At 36.9% G+C, this 15127-nt stretch overlaps 1 long non-coding RNA gene across 2 annotated transcripts in view; it reads right to left on the minus strand.

The window, feature by feature from the left end:
* LOC110134594 (uncharacterized) overlaps positions 1-15127 on the minus strand; it is a 484741-nt gene that overhangs the window by 386953 nt on the left and 82661 nt on the right. For both annotated transcript variants that reach the window (XR_011488755.1, XR_011488756.1), the window contains exon 2: positions 6254-6329. This is a non-coding gene — a long non-coding RNA (uncharacterized lncRNA). The remainder of the gene's footprint in view (positions 1-6253; positions 6330-15127) is intronic.

Genomic DNA, 15127 nt, shown 5'->3' on the forward strand with positions numbered 1-15127 from the left:
TTGTTTGCTTTGTTTTTGTGTGTTTTTTTTTTTTTTTTTTATAAGAAAGCTGCTGTCATCATTATCTGCATTCCTCTGTATACAATGTAACAATTTTCTCTAGCTGCTTATAAAATTTTCTCACTATTACCAGTTTTGGGCAATTTGGTTATTATGTACACAGGGGTAGTATTCTTTCCATTTCTTAATTCTTGGGATTTTGACTTTTGTGAAGGTTTATAGTTTTCACAAATTTGAAAACTTTTTGTTCACCATTTATGTTTTTCTAGTTCCCTCTTTCCTGGGAACTCCAATTATGCATACATTAAGTCACTTGAAATTGTACCATAGTTTACTGATTTTTATATTTTTTGTAATTTTTTACCTAGTCTTTTTTTCTCTATGTTTGATTTTGGATAGTGTTTATTGTGTGTATTCAAGTTCACATAACTTCTATGATGTTTAATCTGCTATAATCCCATTAATGCTTTTTTCATCTAGGCTTTATTTCTAGGATTTATTTTATGCTTTTTGTCTCTAAAAGTTTGACATGGGTCTTTTTCTATTTCACATGTTCAGTTTTTACTCTAGCTTTCTGAACATGTGAAATATAGTATAATGATTTTCCAATGAACTTGTCATTTAATTTTAACATCTCTGTCAGTCCTGGGTCAGTTTTGGCTGATTAGTTTTCCTCCTTATTATAGTTTTCCTGTTTCTTTACATCCCTGGCAATTTTTGATTGAATGCAGGATACTGTGTTTTACTTTTTTGGGTGCTGGATATCTTTGTATTCCTGTAACTACTCTTGGGTTTTGTTCTGGGACACAGTTAAGTAATTTGGAAATAGTTTGATCCCTTTTGTCACTGCTTACAAGATTTATCAGGCAAGACTTGAGCAGTGTTTTGTCTGTGTCTAATTATTCTCCACTACTGAAGCAAGACTATTCTCAGCATTCTATCCAAATGGTTCATGACTTAACGAGTTTTTCCTCTCCAGTAGGGGATGGATCTAGTCCTATTCCCTAGTTTATCCCACTAGTTCTGGCCCCATATGGGATCTGAGTGATGTTGTCTCTGATCTTTTTGAGTATTTCTTTCTCTGTACTCAAACAGTTTCTGCACATACATGCCCTGATTATTACGTGACTGAATACTTGAGGAGGACCCTCTGCCAATCTAGAGAGAACTCTCTCTTGGCAGACCTCTCCTCTCCAGCATCCTGCCTGCAAACTTGAAGTGTCTTGGTCTCTCCAGATTCTCAGTTCCAGCTCAACTTCAGTTTTTCAGCCTCTGCCTGTGTTTCTCCTCAGTGTGCAATGGTCTGGAAACTCTCAAGCAACAAATTTTGGCAATCCTAGGGTTCCCTCATTTGTTGGCCATCTCTCTGAGATCACTGTCTTTCATCGTCTAATATACAACATCTTAAAAATCATTTCTTAATTTACTTTGATTTTTTTTTTGTTTCAGGCAATAGGAGAAATTTAATTCTTATTACTACTTTGCCAGAACCAGAAGCCTTCTCAATACTTTTTTTTCTTTTAAAAAAGAGTAACCTGACAATACTAAATGGAAGAGAGGGTAAGAGCACAGAAATCACTTAGGAAAAAATTCTATAGCATTTTGGAAAAAGAAATAACCCTAATCAATCTAAATGAGCCTATCTTTGTTTAAATATATAAATATGAAAGACTTTGAAAATCCATCTTGCAGAAAGGCTCAAGAGTAGCTTCAAGAAATATATCATTTATAATCATGCCGATATCATTATTTTTATACATCCTCAATGCAAAACAGAAGAGGGAAAATATCATCCTAGTCATAAAACTATAGTCTTCAAACATCTGACTCTTTCCCCTGCCCCAACTTGGCCATGCTGATGCATTTACTATGCCTTGGGTAACTGCAGCCAAGGGCACTGTAGATAGCAATGAGGTTTTATAAGGCTTCACATGAGACTCAAGTCTCATCTTCGCAAAATGACGCAAGAACTCATTACTGTTGATGAATTTTAAATACAGCAATCATTTTGATTACTTAAGTCTGACTCAGTAAGACTGCAAAAGCATTCTCGCATCATGCTGAATCCTCAAAAAAATCTCAGGATTCCACCAGACATTTTCATGAGAAAATCTGAAAAATGTCCAGAGTTTCCCATATTACCACCAGACCAATGTGATTCCTTCTTCTGTGCCACTGTCTACGGGCGTTAAATAGAAACAGAGAATAGAGTGCTAGAGAATAAAGTTAGGGGGGTTAAAACTAAACCTCGAATTTCATACTTGTTCTTATACTTCCTATTTTTCATATATTTATTCTCATTTCCCATTCCCTTTTCTGAATTCTTTCTTTTAGCTTAAAAAAAGTATTTATGGTACCTCAAAGTCTTTAGGAAAGGAATGGGTAATAACACATGTAGAGCATGTAAATGGCATTCTAGTCAATTAAAGCAGGTGACTGAATTGTTTGGAGGGCAGACACTTCACATCTTATTAAGAGCAAGTAGAGAATCAGTCCTCGGAGAAGGCACTGGCGACCCACTCCAGTACCCTGCCTGGAAAATCCCATGAACAGAGGAGCCTGGTAGGCTGCAGTCCACGGGGTCGCTAAGAGTCAGACATGACTGAGCGACTTCACTTTCACTTTTCACTTTCATGCATTGGAGAAGGAAATGGCAACCCACTCCAGTGTTCTTGCCTGGAGAATCCCAGGGACCAGAGGAGCCTGGTGGGCTGCCGTCTATGGGGTCGCACAGAGTCGGATACGACTGATATGACTTAGCAGCAGCGGCAGCAGCAGAGAATCAGTCACAGACCGAGGTGATGCTAGAACTAGAAAGATCTTAGTGATTTTGTGGTCTAGGGATAGCAAGATTTGGCATAAGGGCTTTCATTCCTCCATCGCATGCTTATGGTTAATTTATCACAAAACACTCTCCCAATGCATTAGGTTTTATCTTCACTGTCTCAGCTCAGTACCAAATACTCAAAGGAGGACTGCAAAATAAATCCTATTTGCAATTCAGGACCTAGTCCACTCTCTTACTCTTTTAGATATGGGAACAGAGGCTTCCAATCAGCTGCGGGGCTCAGATTGAGCCCTAACTCCGAGAACATTCATTGTAGAATGTCTCCAGAGTCCTAGAGGGCCAAATATTTTCTGTGGATATACAATGACAAAGCAGATATGTAGAAACAAGATGACAGAGCTGTCCTGGAAAGAAAGATTAAGAGATGTTCATCTTGCTCTGCTTGTTGCCAGACTGAAAATTTTACCAAAAAAAAAAAAAAAAAAAAAAGACTTTCAAGTGCTTTAGCAACTAAAATTGTTTGTCAGGCAACCCAAAATCAAAGGATAGCATGAGATTTTTGTTTGTTTTTCTTTTTTTCTTTTCCAGTTTTATATAGAGGCAGAAGAAAATATACATATATAAACATATTTCAGAGTCACTGGAAGTCTCCTCAAAACTCACTTCAAAAGTCACTTCAAAACTCCTCTTCCATCATCAGTTAATAAGTAACATTCCTTTAGTAGATATATAGTTTATCAGAACTTACTGAATGATTACACTGAAAAGTAAATTCCTGTGGAGAGAAGCAATTCTTCATTAAGGTGTCAACAAGTATCAACAGATTCCTTTTCTCAAGGAAGTCTGTATAAAGAGGGGAGAAAACAGAAAATACATAGCAAGAGAGATGTGAAAAAGTCTAAGACAGTATTTTTAACAATACTGAGGACACATGAGGATTAAGTGAATTGTCTAAGGTCATTCAGGTAAAATTGAATTTTGAATCCTGAATTCCTTAAACTTATTCACACTACACTCTTCTGCATTGCACACAACCCTAGAGGTTCCTCAGAGACTCTTTCCATGACCAAAAATTATGTCACCCAAAGTTCTAGATAACAATCACTGATATTAAGGGAACACTTACTATATACTAGGCTATATGCTTACTGCTTCTCATATGTATTACCTCATTTAACATTCACAGGAAATTTATGAAGTTAATTTTTTATTATTCATTTTTATTATTATATCCACTTTGCAGATAAGGAAATTGAGTCTTGGAGAAGTAAAGTAATTTGCCTAGTGACTTCTAGATAGAAAGTGACAGAGTACAGATAGGAAACACAATCCATCTGATTGCAAGCCAAACTTCTGATCACTACAGTAATCTGCTTTCAGTCTTCCCAGAGCCAAATAGAAGAATCTTAGCCTAGATTTGTATGTTCCTCAGTATTAAGAATGCATTATGGGACAACATATAAAATTCTAAAGAATTCTTATTCTTTCTTCAGTTTTGCTAAAAATCAACAAATCATGTGAAGGGACATCCAACAAAAGATTGTGACAGACAACTTAACTGTGGAAATCAACCACTAAATCAAGGTCCGTGATCAAGCTGACTCTTGCAGGAGGGCAGGGATTTTAACATTATTCTCTTGGGCTTGCTTATTGGAGGTATGCTAAATCATAGATCAACTGTCCCACTTTCAATAGCTGATCAAAAATGGGAAGTCTGACTAATGTCTGTTGTTGGACTTGCACAGACTTGAAATGAGTCACAGATACTGCATCCACTGAAGCCATTCATTCAAATGACATTTACTTGAACATCTCCTAAGTTCCAGAAACGATGCTAAGTTTTGAGGATTCAAAGGTAAAACAATATGATCACAGGATTCAAGAGCCTCCTGAGGTGATAGGCTGACTGCTGTAAGTAATTACAAAACTAAGAGTAGTTGTTATCATGGAAATAAATACACACATTGCACTGCAAATATCAGAAGAGGGGTTTCTGTCCTAGTCCACTGGGTGATAACAGTGGACTGACTGTCCACAGACTGGGTGGCTTATAGACAATAAAAAATATTTTTCTCACAGTTCAGGAGGCAGGAAGTTCAATGTCCAGGTGATAACTGATTAAGTATTTGGTGAGAGCCCACTTTCTGTTTTATAGACAGCTGTCTTCTGTGTCCTAACATGGTGGAAGGGACACAGGAACTTTCCAGAACCTCTTTTATGGGGGCATTAATCTCATCCGCAAGGGCATTGTCTTCATGACCTAATCACTTCCTCAAGGCTACTATTACACTGTGGATTAGGATTTCAAAACATGAACCTTGAGGGGGAACACAATATTCAGTCTATAGCAGTTCCTAAGTCTTCCAACACAGTCTGGGAAGGCAAGAGAGGATATCCATTGAAGACTTAGACAGAAGTCATATTTTTCTGCTTTGGGCAGTGCCACAAGAAGGATAAAATCACACAGAGTTGAGGGTGAAGTTACTACCCAGGAATAGGCATTACTGAGTAATTCTGAAAGTTGTTAACAGTTATTCTTTTCTGTAAAGGAAGTATTAAGACCCTAAGTTTCTACTTATACAGCAATTTAAACATGTAAGTTGAATGCTCCCAAGTCTCTCTCTATGAATCCAAATAAAATCACAATATTAATATTTTGGTCATTTATCTCAAGCTGCTACTGCTAATCAGGACTTCTGGTTCCTTGCAAGATTCCTCAAAAGGTGACAGAAAGCATGAAACTAGATATTAGTGATGGTTGTACAACATTATGAATATACTAAAAGTCATTAGAACATACTTTAAAATTATTACAAAGGTAAATTTCACATTTTATGAATTTTACATTAAAAGAAAAAAATTCCATCAAAATATTTTCAAAACTCAAAGGATTTTTAAAAATGATTACAAAATCAATTCAAGACTTGCTCACTTCTGGCCTCTACTACACATCACTTGTTTTATTAATTTTTAAAACTCTATGTAATAAAATACTTCAGGCATGCAGAAAAATGCACAGAATATCCACAACCCAAAATTAATATCATTCTGTCATTTTCAGATTACTTTCACTTAATTTTTTTTCTTCCATTAAAAGTGAAGTGATGGCACTTCCTTGGTGGCCCAGTGGTTAAGAATCTGCCCTGCAATGCAAAAGATGCAGGTTCTATCCCTGGTCAGGGAACAAAGATTCCACACACCATGGACAAACTAAGCGCACACACTGCAACTATGTGCCAATGCACTCTGAGCACACACCACAGCTAGAGAGCCCGATGCCACAACTACTTAAGTCTATGTGCACTGGAGCCTGTGTACCACAGCTACTGAGCCCAGACAGCACAACCAGTGTCTGTGCACCGTAACAGAAGATCCTGAGTGATGCAACGAAGACCCTGCATGCTGCCTAAGACCCAACACAGTCAAATAAATATATCAATTTTTTACAAATAAAATGTTACTTACAGTTGAAGACTTTTTCCATCTCTTTCTCTGCTCTCCTCAAAGACAGCGACTTTTTGGAAGCTGTTATGCTTTCCTTCTGTAACACAGTTAAAACTATTTACCACTTGTATGTTTCTTCATAGATTGTAAACAATATTTAACAAGTTTAAATTTAAATATTTTGACCACACAATTTTTATTCCATAATATATTTTCAAGATTTTTGTTGAAACAGGTAAACACGCTGAATTCAATTAAACTGCTGCATGATAAATATTTCATGATATGTATATACAAATACTTACCCATCCCTTATTTACGGACATGTAAAATTGCTTCCAAGTATTTGCTATTACGAATAAGAGAGAACTCATCGTCACTGTTAAGTCAGTATATGCACATTTCTATGAGTTTCTCAAAAATGTACATGTGATATAAAATTTGAAAGACATTACCAAATGCCTCTTCAAAGAAGTTGTTGCTATTTTCTCACATCTCCCCCCAGAATTTGTTATATTTATGCTTTATTTTTGCTAGGTCTCAAGGATGAGAAATAGCATGTACTGATTTGTATTTCATTAATTATTAGTGAGTTTGATCATCTTTTCTTAAGCTTTTTGGCCATTTGCAGTTCTTCCTCTGCAAATCTGCAGTTTGCACCTTTTGCTAGTTTACTGTTTGTTGTTTGTATCTCTTACTAATTTGTGGAAATTCTTTATATATTCTAAGTTCAATTCTTTTGGTTATATATCTCCAAGCTTGACACAAAATTTAAATGTACATATAATCAAATTTATCAATCTCTTCTTTACAGTTTCAACCTTTGCATCTTATTTAAGAACTTCTTTCCTGTCTTGTCACATTTTATTAACAATTTTACTTTTTTGTTCTTTACATTTATGTACTTACTCATTGTGGGAATTTTTTGGCAAAAGGCCTATTTTTTCCCCACCTGTTTGACAACTGTCAGAGCAACTATTGGTAAACAGTGCATTTTTTCCCAATATAATGTCACCTCTCACGTACACCAAGTTCTGTTGTGTTCTTTTTCTGTTTAATATGCCTATTCATTTATTCTGAAGTCAGTACCATGCTATATTAAGGACTATAGCTTTATAATAAGCAGGCTTTGCTATCCGAAGAAGTCCTCAGTCACTGGTTAGATTCCAGGAGCAAGGAAAACCCTGAGATAGATATAACCATGCAAGAGCTTTGTCACAGATTCCTCTTGGAGTTAGAACATGTGGAAGGGAAAGGAAGGAAGCTGAACTGGGCAGAAGGAGAAGTTGAGCTATGATCCATTCCTACTGAAGGTCTCAGTGAACCTCAGAATTGTTCTGAGGTGGGACAAGGGCGTGGCCTTTATACTCTAGCATTGATCAGTAAAACACCCTGGACAAGGGGCATGGCCTTGGGCTGGAAAACTCTTCTCAACTGGGGCAATGTCCAAAGGCAGCTGACAACTAAGGAGAGTCTGTTGGCAGCACTCATCATTTGGGGCATAAATCCCTTCATTCCTACAGAGGGATCCGTGTGCCACATCATATACCCCCTTTCTTTCTTATTCACAGTCACTTCAATTCAAATTGGCTCTTTACTATTGAAATGAATATTACAATTATCTCATAAAATTTCATAAAATTAAAACACCTGTTCAGGTATGACTGAAATTTAGAATGCATGAATTATTTGCAGTGAGATGATATTTATGATATTGAGTCTTCCTATTCACTGACAAAATCACTGCAGATGGTGACTGCAGCTATGAAATTAAAAGACACTTGCTCCTTGGAAGAAAAGCTATGACAAACCTAGATAGCATATTAAAAAGCAGAGACATTACTTTAATGGTAAATATCCATCTAGTCAAAGCTATGGTTTTTCCTATAGTCATGTATGGATGTGAGAGCTGGACCATAAAGAAGGCTGAGGGCTAAAGAATTGATGCTTTTGAACTGTGTTGCTGGAGAAGACTCTTGAGAGTTCCTTGGACTGCAAGGAGATCAAACCAGTCATCCCAAAGGAAATCAATCCTGAATACTCATTGGAAGGACTGATGCTGAAGCTGAAGCTCCAGTACTTTGGCCACCTGATGCAAAGAGCCGACTCATTATAAAAGACCCTGATGCCTGAAAGATTGATGGCAGGAGGAGAAGGGGATGACAGAGGACAAGATGGTTGAATGGTATCACTGACTCAATGGACATGAGTTTGAGCAAGCTCCAGGAGATGGTGAAGGACAAGGAGGCCTGGCATGCTGCAGTCCATGGAGTCGCAAAGAGTCAGACACAACTGAGAGACTGAACAAAAAAAATTCATTGACTATGGTCTTAACTATTTAAGTCTTCTTTTATGCCTTGCAATAATATTTTACAATATTTTCCAAAATGACGTTGTACATCATTTGTTAAGTCTATTCCTAGACATATCAGTTTTTGCTGCTGTTTCATTGTGATTATTGTTATTATTACATTCAAAAATTGTTAAAAATGATATATAAGGACTTCAAATAACTCTTCTATTTTGGATTTGAGGATAAAAGGACAGAATAGAAGGACCTGAGTGCATCTTATTTCACAAAACAACAGTATCACAATTAACTGCTAAATGTGTGTGTTTTAAATTGCTTCAGTCATGTCTGACTCTTTGCGACCTTATGGACTGTAGCCCTCCAGGTTCCTCTGTCCATGGGATTCTCCAGGCAAGAATACTGGAGTGGGTTGCCATGCCCCCCTTCAGGGGATCTCCCAGTCCCAGGGATTGTACACATGTCTCTTACGTCTCCTGCACTAGCAGGTAGGTTCTTTATCACTAGCCACCTGGGAAGCCCAACTGCTGAATAACCATCAACAAAAAAGTCTGGAACTTACCAAAAAAGATATTCTACTTCCAAATACAAAGACGAAGCCACAACAAGACAGCAGAAGGGGAGCATTCATGATACAATCAAATCCCATTCCTACCAGGTAGGCAACCCACAAACTGAAAAATAATTATATTGCAAAGGTTCTCCCACAGGAGTGAGAGTACTGGGCCCCATCTCAGGCTCCCTAGTCTGGGGGTCTGACATTGGGAGGAGGGGCCCCCAGAGCATTTGGCTTTGAAGGCTAACAGGGCTTGATTTCAGGAACTCCACAAGACTGAGGGAAACAGGAACTCAATTCCTGCAGATCACATACAAGGTCTTGTGCACACTGGGACCCAGGGGGAAAAGAAGTAACTTCATAGGATTCTGGACCAGACCTACCAGTTGGTCTTGAAGGAAGGTCTCCTGGAGAGTGGCTCACTGTGGAGAGGGGACATTGGTGGCAGAGGTACTAGAAAGTATTCACTGATGTGAGCTGCCCAGGAGGCTGCTATTTTGATGCCAAGACCTTGCCCCATACAACAGACTATAGGCTCTATTGCTGACCAAACAGCCAATGCCTCAGGCTAAACAACCAAAACGGCAGGCACACAGCCTCATCCATCAGCAGATAGGCTGTTTAAAACATTCCTGAGCCCATAGCAACCTGTAAACACACACATTAACATGTCCATGTTCACCAGAGAAACAAAGTGAAAGTGCTCAGTTGTGCCCGACTCTTTGTGACACCATGGACTATACAGTCCATGGAATTCTCCAGGCCAGAATACTGGAAGTGGGTAGCCTATCCCTTCTCCAGCAGATCTTCCAACCCAGGAATTGAACCAGGATCTGCTGCACTGCAGGCGGATTCTTTACCAACTGAACTATCAGGGAAGCCAAAAACATAAGAGAGACAAGCTCCCGCCAAACCCACCAGTGGGCTGGCACCGATCTCTTCCATCAGGAAGCCTGCACAAGCCTCTTAGGCCATCCTTAACCACAAGGCGGAAAACACCAGAAGCATGAGGAGCTACGCTGCTACAGCCTGTGGGACCACAAACACAGGAAGTTAGACAAAATAAGATGGAAGAGGTATATGTTCCAGATGAAGGAACAAGAAGAACAACTAAGTGTAGTGTAGTTAGGCAATCTATATGAAAAATAATTCAGAGAAAGATAGTAAAGATAATCCAAGATCTCAGGAAAAGAATAGAGGCACAGACTGAGAAGATACAAAAAATGGTGAACAAAGAGTTCAAAGAACTCAAAGAACAAATAAACAGAGATAAACAATGTAATAATTGAAATGAAAAATACACTAGAAGAAATAAATAGCAGAATAAATGAGGCAGAAGAATCAATAAGTGAGCAAGAATAGTGGAAATCACTACTGTGCAACAGTAAAGAATAAAGAAAAAAATGAACACAGTTTAAAACTTCTCTGGGACAACATTAAATATACAAACATTCACATTATATAGGTTCCAGAAGCAGATAAGAGAAAGGACCTGAGAAAATATTTGAAGAGATAATATCTGACAAGTTCCCTAACATGGGAAAGTAAACAGTCACCCAGGTGCAGAAAGCACAGAGAGTTCCATAGAGGACAAATCCAAGAAGGAACATGCTGAGAAACATATTAATCAAATTGATAAAAAATTAAAGACAAAGAGAAAATATGAAAAGCAACAAATAATATACAAGGAAATCCTCATAAGGTTATCAAACTGATCTTACAGTAGAAACTCTGCAGGCCAGCAGAGAGTGGCATTATATATCTAAAGTAATGAAAGGGAAAAACTTATAACCAAGAATACTCTATCCAGCAAGGGCCTCATTCAGATTCAATGGAGAAATCAAAAGCTTTACAGACAAGCAAAAGTTAACAGAATTCACCACCACCAAACCATCTTTACAACAAATGCTAAAATAACTTATCTAGGAGGAAAAGAAAAGGCCACAACTAGGATCAAGAAATTACAAATGGGAAATCTCACCGGCAGTAAAAGTAGGAAATCATCCACACACAAATATAATATCAAAACCAGTGAGCAAAGTACAAATTCTGGATATTGAGAATGAATTTTAAATTAAGAGACCAGCAACTTAAATCAATCTTGTGTTTGTATGTAAGTGTGTGTGTGTGTGTTTATATATACACACACATATACATACACAATGCCAAATAAAAACATCATATCAATTGCAACACAAAAATCTGTAAGATACACATGCAAAAATGAAAAATTAATCCAAACACAACACTAAAGAGAGTCGTAAAATCACAGGAGAAGAGAACAAGAGGAAGGAGGAAGAAAAAAGACCTATGAAAATAAATCCAAAAAATTTAACAAAATGGCAACAAGAACATACAGATCAGTAATTATCTTGAATGTAAATGGATTACATGCTCCAACCAAAAGACATGCACTGGCTGAATGGATACAAAAACAAGACATATACACACTGTCTATGAGAGACCCACTTCAGATCACATGTATAGACTGAAAGTAAGGAGAAGGAAAAAGGTATTCCATGCAAATGCAAGTCAAAAGAAACCTGGAGTAGCAATAATCACATCAGACACAATAGACTTTAAAATATTGTTATAAGAGACAAAGGATACTCCATAATAATCAAGGGATCAATCCAAGAAGAAGGCATAACAATTATAAATATATTTGCACCCAACACAGGAGCACCACAAATGCTAATAGCCATAAAAGGAGAAATCGACAACACAGTAATAGTGGAGGACTTTAACACCCCACTTACTTCAATGGACAGATTATCCAAACAGAAAATTAATAGACCAAATGTACTTAATTAACATTTATAGAGCACTGCATCCAAAAGCAGAAGAATATACATTCTTTCCAAGTGCAAATGAACGTTCTCAAGGATAGATCACATGCTGCACCATAAAGCAAGCCTCAGTAAATATCAGAAAATTGAAATATTAGCAAGCATCTTTTTCAATGATCTTTTCCACAATGACATTAGAAACCAACTGCAAGAAAAAAACTGCACAAAATCACAAACACATGGAGGCTAAATAATACATCACTAAACCAATGGATCACTGAAGAAGTCATTGAGGAAATAAAAAATACCCAGAGACAAATGAAAATGAAAACACAATGGTCCCAAACCTATGGGATGCAGCAAAAACAGTTCTAAGAGGGAAGCTTATAGCAGTACACCCTTACCTCAGAAAACAAGAAAAATTCCAAATAAACAACCTAAAGTTATACTTAAGGCAACCAGAGAAAGCACAAACAAAACCCAAAGTTAGTAGAAGGAAAGAAATAATAAAGATTAGAGCAGAAATAAATGAAATAGACACAAAGAAAAGATAAAAGAAACTAAAATCTGTTTTCTGGAAAGATAAACAAAATTGATAAACTTTTAGGCAGACTTGGGTCTCCTGCACTGCAGGTGGCTTCTTTACCATCAGAACCACCCAGGGAAGCCCCAAGGAAAAAAAGGAGAGTGTTCATATCAGTAAAATTAGAAATGAAAAAGAAGTTACAACATGAAAACAAAGGGTCATAAGAGACTTCTACAAGCAACTATACACCAATAAAATGGATAATCTAGAAGAAACAGATACATTCTGAGAAAGGTACAATTTTCCAAGACGGAACCAGGAAGAAATAGAAAATATAAACAGACTAATTACAAGTACTGAAATTGAAACTGTGATTAAGAAACTCTCAACAAATTGAAGTTCAAAGCCAGATAGCTTTACAGGAAAATTCCAGCAAACATTTAGAGAAAAGTTAACACCTATCCTTTTGAAACTCTTCCAAAAAAATTATAGAGGAAGGAAAACTTCCAGACTTATTGTATGAGGCCACCATCACCCTGATACCAAACCCAAGCAAAGATACCACAAAAAAGAAAATTACAGGCAGTATCACTGATGAACATAGACCCAAAAATCCTCAACAAAATATAAGCAAACCAAATTCAATAATATATTAAAGGTTCATACAAATGGGATTTACCCAAGGGATGGAAAGATTTTTCAACATTCAAAAATTAATCTGTGTGACACATATCTGTGCTATCATTTATATGTGAAATCTAAAAATATAATACAAATGAACTTAATCACAAAATAAACATACTTTGATAACAAACTTATAGTTACCAAAAGGGGAAGGATAAGTTAGGAGGCTTGTGATTAACATATGCACACTACTATTTATAAAATAATCAACAGCGACCTACTATATAGCACAGGGAACTCTACTTAATACTCAGTAATAGCCTCTATGGGAAAAGAATTTGAAAAATGATAGATATTCATATACACATAACTAAAGCACTTTGCTGTACATCTGAAACTAACCAACATTGTAATCAATTATACTCCAATATAAAATAAAAATTTTTAAAGGGAACAAATAATTATTCTACCATGATAAAATACATTGCAAACTTGATGAAATCTTATTATTTCTCTAATAAGAAATATTCAATGTGAATATAGGAATTTTCAGAATTTTCAAGTTCTCTGTCCATGAAAAATATAACAAGAACAGGAGACCAGAATCTGGTTTCTACCTCTTGAAGGCCTTAAATCAGCATTACAAGTCAGAATGTTAAGTCTAGATAATGTGCAAATACTACAATTATGTAACTAATCTGTGTGGGGACCACTTCTACTTACTTGGTAAAGATGACTTCATCAATATTATTATCTATAATTTACATTCATTAAAATTCACCTATTTTTGAGGTATATACACTTCTATGAGTTTTAACACTGGAGTGAGTAGCCACTCCCTTCTCCAGGGTATCTTCCTGATCCAGGGATTGAACCTCTGTCTCCTGCATTGCAGGGAGATTCTTTACCATCTGAGCCACCAGGGAAGCCCTTTAACATATGCCTTGACCCTATAACAATGTTCACAATAAGAACAGACAGCTTCATTATTCTCCAAATTCCCTTGTGCTGCCTCTTATAATCATACCTTTCCCTGACCTTGTAACCCCAGCTGCCATTGATTTGTTTTCTGTCACTACAGTTTTGCCTTTTCCAGAACATCATAAAAAGCAATCATACAGTATGTAATTTTTTGAGATCAGCTTTGTTCACCTAGCATAATCCATGTGAAGCTTATCCATGTTGTTACATATGTCAACAGTTTGCTTCTGCTTGATGCTGAATAATCCATTGTATTAATTTAAATACTTTGTTTAGACACCTACCTATTGAAGAAAGTGTGGGTTGTTTCTAGGTTGGGGTGATCATAAATAATGCTGCCAAAATGTTTTTATACAACTTTATACAAGTTTTTATGAACATAAAAATTCATTTCTCTATGGCAAATACCCATGAGTGAGATTGCTGGGTAATGTGGTAAGGGTACATTTAAAATCACAAAAAAACTACTAAACCATTTTCTAGAAGGGCAGTGCTATAAACAATGTATGAATGTCCCCACAGTTACACATTCTTTACCAGAATTTGAGAGTGCCAAGATTAGGGTATGTTGTTATTTTTTTTTTTTAAACTTAAGAAATTCTACCCTAGAGGTGTACAGTATGGATAGTAAAATAAGCACACAAAGAGACACTGAACATCTTAATCATTAAGAAAATGCAAATCATGACCTTTAATACTCTGAAAAGGGTATTCAGTTTCACACTTCTATTCAAAAAATACTTCTTTCCAAGAGGTAAGTTCAGTTCAGTCACTCAGTCATGCCCAACACTTTATGACCCAATGGACTGCAGCACACCAGGCCTCCCAGTCCATCACCAACTCCCAGAGCCTACTCAAACTCATGTCCATTGAGCTGGTGATGCCATCCAACCATCTCACCCTCTGTCATCCCCTTCTCCTCCTGCCTTCAGTCTTTCCCAGCATCAGGGTCCTTTCAAACAAGTCAGCTCTTCACATCAGGTGGCTAAAGTATTGGAGTTTCAGCTTCAACATCAGTCCTTCCCATGAACATTCAGGACTGATTTCCTTTAGGATGGACTAGTTGGATCTCTTAGCTGTCCAAGGGACTTTCAAGAGTCTTTAACACCAC

Source organism: Odocoileus virginianus, chromosome 7 (assembly GCF_023699985.2).
Source record: "Odocoileus virginianus isolate 20LAN1187 ecotype Illinois chromosome 7, Ovbor_1.2, whole genome shotgun sequence".
Lineage (NCBI taxonomy): Eukaryota > Metazoa > Chordata > Mammalia > Artiodactyla > Cervidae > Odocoileus > Odocoileus virginianus.